The sequence below is a fragment of the Galeopterus variegatus genome, unplaced genomic scaffold (assembly GCF_000696425.1).
Source record: "Galeopterus variegatus unplaced genomic scaffold, G_variegatus-3.0.2 Scaffold807, whole genome shotgun sequence".
NCBI classification, from domain to species: domain Eukaryota; kingdom Metazoa; phylum Chordata; class Mammalia; order Dermoptera; family Cynocephalidae; genus Galeopterus; species Galeopterus variegatus.
Window position 1 is genome coordinate 373670 of NW_007726918.1, and position 6142 is coordinate 379811.

The window sequence follows — 6142 nt, forward strand, 5'->3', positions numbered from 1 at the left end:
AAATAAATAAATAAATAAATAAACAAATAAGTCAGGCTTTATATCCCAAGTTGTTTGTGAATGGTCATGTGTGCACCTGTGTACTTGTATATTTGTATGTGTATGTTTTTGTGTCCACATGAATGCACAAATGCTTGTGTGTTTATCAGGGAATATACACAATAATTGGGGGCTCTGTGATTTTCCCGAGTGGGTACTACCTCACATTTTTGCATTTGGAACTTATGGTCTAATCACTAGCCAGACATCAAACTTACATGTCTGCAGTGAAACAGGCTTGGAGCTAGACATTAAGGAGTGGTGGGGATTGGAGCCAACTGGAGCACTCGTGTGCTGTGTAAAGGACATAGCCACTACTTAGCTCCAGATAATTTCAGGCCCAACGTAACACAGCTGCCAATTTCATATTGTTTGCTTAAATTCAAAGCTGTCTGGGTAACACTGTGTGCTCTGTTTGCTTACATATTCATATAAAGGCTCTGGCAGGTCCTGTAGGGAAGTCACTTCCCTGATTCTGGGTCGGGCACATGTGACCCTGACCTGAGCCAACCTGAGCCTTGCGTTTTCCCAGGCCACAGTGATTGACTCAAGCTGTCTAATCAGAGTGGCTCTCAGGACTTTAGCTGGGAAAGGGCAGACACTCACAGGTTGTTCATTTCTGCAAGCTGGTACATTCCCCTTTATGCGTAAGCTGTGCTTTCTGTCATTTGAGACTGAAAGGATCCTGACTGATGGTGTAGAAACTTAATATATGTCTCTTGAATGAATTCTCTTGCTTTGAGCTGCCTTGGTTTGAGCCTTATCTGGGGTTGGCTCTCAGCAAAATCAGGGCAGTCCTCTCTTTGGGTGCACTTTTTATTCTTGTTCTCAGGAAGCTGGGAGTTTGCTGCCTGCCCTTAAGGGAAAAGCAAAATAAAACTCAATGTGATATTGCCAAGAAGCTAGGGGCAGTATTTAATGATGATAAGAGGATGTATTAAGTCATGTAGGATAGGAGTCTCTTTTGGAAGTGACTTGTGTAAGTAGTGGCTAGGGCTGGGGGAACCCAGGGACACCACCAACATTTAAACTCAAGCCCTTTAGGAATACAGCTTCTTAATTTCCCATCCACCTTAGAGGCTTAGAGTCAGCATTACTTTGACTTGGAGCTTCCTGCCCAAGCTTCCTGGAGGCCTGGCAGGGATGTTTGCTGATGGCGAAAGGCATGGTAAGGTCCAGAGAGGGGCAGCTGCTCACTCCAGGGCACCCAGTGTGGGGCCCGAGGATCTTTCCACTGGCAGGGTGTAGAGCTCATTTATTAGGGACTTCAATGTCCAGCTCCTCCAGGGCTTTCTGGGTCATACTGGGCACCTACTGCCCCATACAGGGGAGTTTGGGGGATCCATCCCAGACCTGCATACCTGGTTCCGTTACTTTGTGTTCCTGGTTCATTTTGAAATAAATGAATGAGTGAATGAGTGAGTATATCAGGTTAAGCTCAGTTTTGCAATTCAGGAAACACTAAATAAGTGGCTTAAATAAAACAGAAGTTTGTTTCTCTTTGATTTAAAAGCTTGAAGTTAGGAGGTCCAGGGCTGGTGTGTCCCAGTGGTGTCAGGGACCCAAGCTCCTTTGTTCTAGTTGCTCAGCCATGAATGGCTTTCATTTCCATGGTTACCTCAGGGTCCCAGATGGATGCTGGAGAGGTAGCCATTAAATTCTCATTCCAGGCAGCAGGAAGGAGGACTAGATGAAGAAAGGCACCTTCCTTCTCTTTAAAGACACCTCCTGTAATTGAGACAGACAGACAGACAGACAGATAGACACACACACAACTTCTGCTCATAGCCCATTGGTCAGAACTTAGTCACATGCCATAGCTAGCTGCAAGGAAAGCTGGGAAATGTATTCTTTATAACAGGCAGCCATGTGCCAAGCTAGAATCAGAGGTTCTTTTATAGAGGACAAAGAATAGAGTGGATATTGAGGATGACAAGAGTCTTTGCCATGCAGAGTAAGTGTGTAAGGGTACAGGTTAAGCTGCTATAACAAAGACTATCTATCTCCTGCCTCTCTCCCTGTGCCTCCTCCCTGCTCTTGATGTTCCTTGAGTGTCATTCGGGAAGGGCTAAACTGAGCTAATTGATGTGTTATTTCAGGGCGGGTAGGTAGATCTGCTCCACCAGGTCACACAAAGACCCAGGTTCCTTTTATCCAATTGCTCCACCATCCCTTATAATACTCTCCTCATCCACATGGTCAAAATTGGTTCATAATCACCAAGACTGCAGTAAGGGGAAAGAGAAAGTGGAGGACAAGTTGTTTCCTTCTAAGGGAATCACCCGGATGTGGCACACTCCCCTTTTGCTCACAGCCCATTGGCTAAGACTTAACCACATGGCATACCTAGCTGCAAGAGAGTGTGGGAAATGTAGTCTCTAGTTAGGCAGACACCAGCTAAAGCTTGGGATCCAATTTCTAAAGAGGAGACTTGGGACAGGAGGGTTATTACCAGTCTTCACTACAAAGAAGTGTATGAGTGAGTGGCTGTGGATGAGGGGTTGGGAGGGACTTTAGCTGGGCTGAGTCTGTCTGCTCTGGGGTAAGGTACCAGGAGGTCCTGCTCCACATTTACCTCTGCTTGACTGGTGACCCTCGGAAGGGCCCTGGAGCCTTAAACAAAGTCATATGGTTTGCATGGAGAGGCAACAAGTTTAGAGAAACATCAAGAAAGTAGAATCAACACAACTCAGTGATTGATTTAGGAGGTTGGGCAGGGTGATTTTGGCCACCAGTTTTCTGGCTTGGGTGACCATCTGTCTGAGATGGGGGATCCAAGAAGAGGGAGTATTTGGAAGGGGGCATGAAGAGCTCAAGGATCCATTCATTCATTCATTCATTTATTTAGCAAATATTTATTAAGCACCTACTCCATGTCAGGCGTTTTCTAGGTGCTGGGGATACAGCAAAAGCCCTGGACCCATAGAGCTTACATTTTAATAGAAATATACAAATCCCCAAATAAAAATATACTATGTCAGGAACTGATAGGTGCCTGAGGAAAGATGAGGCAGGATAAGGAGAGAGAGAATGACAGGGAAGCAATGGGGGGCTATTTTATTGTGTTGGAATATTTTAAAGCAACCCTAAGCATCATACTGTTTTAATCATAAACTGTATCAATATGAATCTCTAAGAGATAAGGGAGAAATTTTAATGTAAGCACAATACCATTATCACACCCACTTCAAATAACAAGTAATTCCTTAATATTATCTAATACACAATTCATTCAATTTTTCTCAGGTGGTCTAAAAAAGTGTCTTGTTAGGATTAGTTCATTAGAATCAGGATCCAAGCAGCCTTCATCTTGCATTGGGTTGATCTGTTTCTTTCTTTCTTTTTTTTTTTTTTTAAAGATGACTGGTAAGGGGATCTTAACCCTTGACTTGGTGTTGTCAGCACCACGCTCAGCCAGTGAGCGAACCGGCCATCCCTATGTGGGATCCGAACCCGGGGCCTTGGTGTTATCAGCACTGCACTCTCCTGAGTGAGCCACAGGCCGGCCCCCGGGTTGATCTGTTTCTTAAGTCTTTTCATTGATTACAGTTAGTTGAGAGAGGGTGGTCAAAAAAGGTCTCTTTGAAAAGGTTAAACTTGACCTGAGGTTTGAAAAAAATAGAGGCAAGCCATGTGGGGCATGCAGGGGAAGAGGAGAGGGAACAGCATGTGCAAAGGTCCTGGGGCAGGAATGTGTGAGGAGGCCAGCGTGGCTGCAGGGGAGGGGGGTGGGAATAGTAGAAGATGGACAGAAAGACACAGGGTATGTGTGGGTGGGAGGAGGAAGGTACACCAGACAATGGAAAGCCTTGTAGGCTGTGATCAGAACTTTGGTTTTTCCTCTGAGCATGAAGGAGAGCCCTGGGATTGTTGAGCATGAGACCACATCCCCCTGCCTGCCTCCCTCAGCCCTGTCCCCAGCCTTGATTTCCATCTCTTGTCCTGAGCAAACTTTGCCTCTGCAGTGGACAGTACTGATGCCCCCACACTGACACAGATCCCCTTAACCAGGTGGGTGTAGACATCCTCCTGTTACTAGGGGTGTGGGCTGCTAACAGCTCAAGGGGCACCCTGTCCAGAGAATTGCCACTGTGCAGAGAGGCATGGGGGTTATGCCTTCCTGGGGCAACTCACAGCCCATGACTGGCTGATACAGGTATATAAAAAGCAGACCTCTTTGTCTCAAGGTGGGGCAACCGTGTGGTGCCATTCATGGTCCAGACTCCACCTGAGCCTGCGTCTCAGCCTGGCTTCCTCTCCTGCCTCCACTCTATTTCTCTCACTCCCCTTCCACTGCCAGCCCTCCCTGAATAAATCACATGCCAAGAATCTCCATCTCAGGCTCTGCTAACCTAAATGGACCCTCTCCCACCACTCCTGTCCCATTGGCTTCTCCCTTCCCCAGTGTTTATACTTTTTAAACTCCACCAAAAATGTCACAGGCAGGTTTCTCTCATTGCTTCCAAACTCCCTGATAAATTCCACTGGCTGGGCAACCCCAGGAGAGGTTTTCTGGAGCAAGGAACCCCATAAATCACCCCGCTGCCACTCCGGCGTGGGCAATATCTTATGTAAAAAGGTGTTTCCTGGGAGCGCCATGGGCAGGAGAATCCTATTACAAGCCGCCCCATTAATTATAAAGAGTCAAGTCAACCCTTTCCTGCAATTTTTTATCTTAAGTCTGAAAACTGATTACCGTCGCCAATCCTTCCCCTTCCAAAAAGATCTAAAAAAATAAAATAAATGTTTGAAGAACAAATACCAAAGTTACTCCTTTTAGGGGAGAACCAGCAAAGACAGAGAGAGAGAAAAGTAAGTGGGAAAGGGCCTTTTTTCTTCCATTTACGGTAAGAGCGATCGAGTACTTAGTCTGTGCACGGTGTACTTCCTTGAGTCCTCAGCCCTTGGAGGTGGGTTCCGTGATTGATCTCATATTACAGATGAGGGAAACTGAGACTCACCTGAGACTACATGGTTTTGCCTATTCTTCTGAGATGATGAGATGGGCAGAAAATGGGCCAGGCTGCATGTTTAAAGACCTGGGTTCAAATCCCATCTCTGATTCTTACTAGCTAGGACCTTGAGCAGGCAAATTAACCTCTCTGAGTCTCAGTTTCCTTTTCTGAATAATGGGAAATAAAAGTGTCCCTGGAAAACTTCAAGGGGGAAGATCTACAATAATGTACACAAAAGACACCAGCCAGGCACATGCCTTGCCTGGGGGGATGAGCAGACTGCCCCCTCGTCTTTCTGCTCCCAGTCTTGAGGCTGTCCCTCCCTGTACCCCCAATCTGTGTGCCCGCCAGCAGGCAGTCAGAGCCATCTTAAACAACCCTCAGGCAGATCTGTGCGTTCTCCCGCCTTCCTGTTTAAACCACTTCTCCTGCTCCTACATGGCTCTGGCTGCATTTAGGATAAAGGGCCAATCCTTGGCCTGCAGGGTTGTGTATCATCTGGCCTCTGCTGACCTTTCAGACCTCAACCCTCTTTCTCTCTCCCCAGCCTCCTTGAATTGCAGCTGCACCAGCCTTTCTCTTCCTAGAACTCACCAAGCTTGTTCCTACCTCAGGGCCATCGTCTGTGCTGTTTCCTTTGCCTGGTGCCCCCTTCCCACAGATCCCAGCAAAGGTGACAACTTCTCCTATTCAGGCCTTGGCTCAAAGTCACCTCCTTGGGGGGCCCCCCCTGGCCTGCAATCTGCCTCTTGGGGCTGAGTCTAGGGGAGAGGAGAGAGACACTTGCCTTAAGAGCAAAACACAATGGGTGCTGAAACCTCAGTACTCAAATAACATTGTCATGAAATATTTTGAAATCGAATCGAGGGGCTGGCTGGTCAGCTCAGTTGATTAGAACATGGAGCTGATAACACCAAGGTCCTGGTTTTGATCCCTGTACTGGCCAGTTGCCAAAAATAAATAAATAAATAAATAAATAAACTGAATTGAACTGAATGCAAAAACTTCATGATGAATAAAATAGTGACATTCTACATGAAGTCATGATCTCACCTGGCACTTACACGACTCACATCTGTCATCTCATGCTGATCCCAGACCAGTTAGAGCTTGTCTGTATTTAAAATGTTGCTCTTCTGTTTATTATA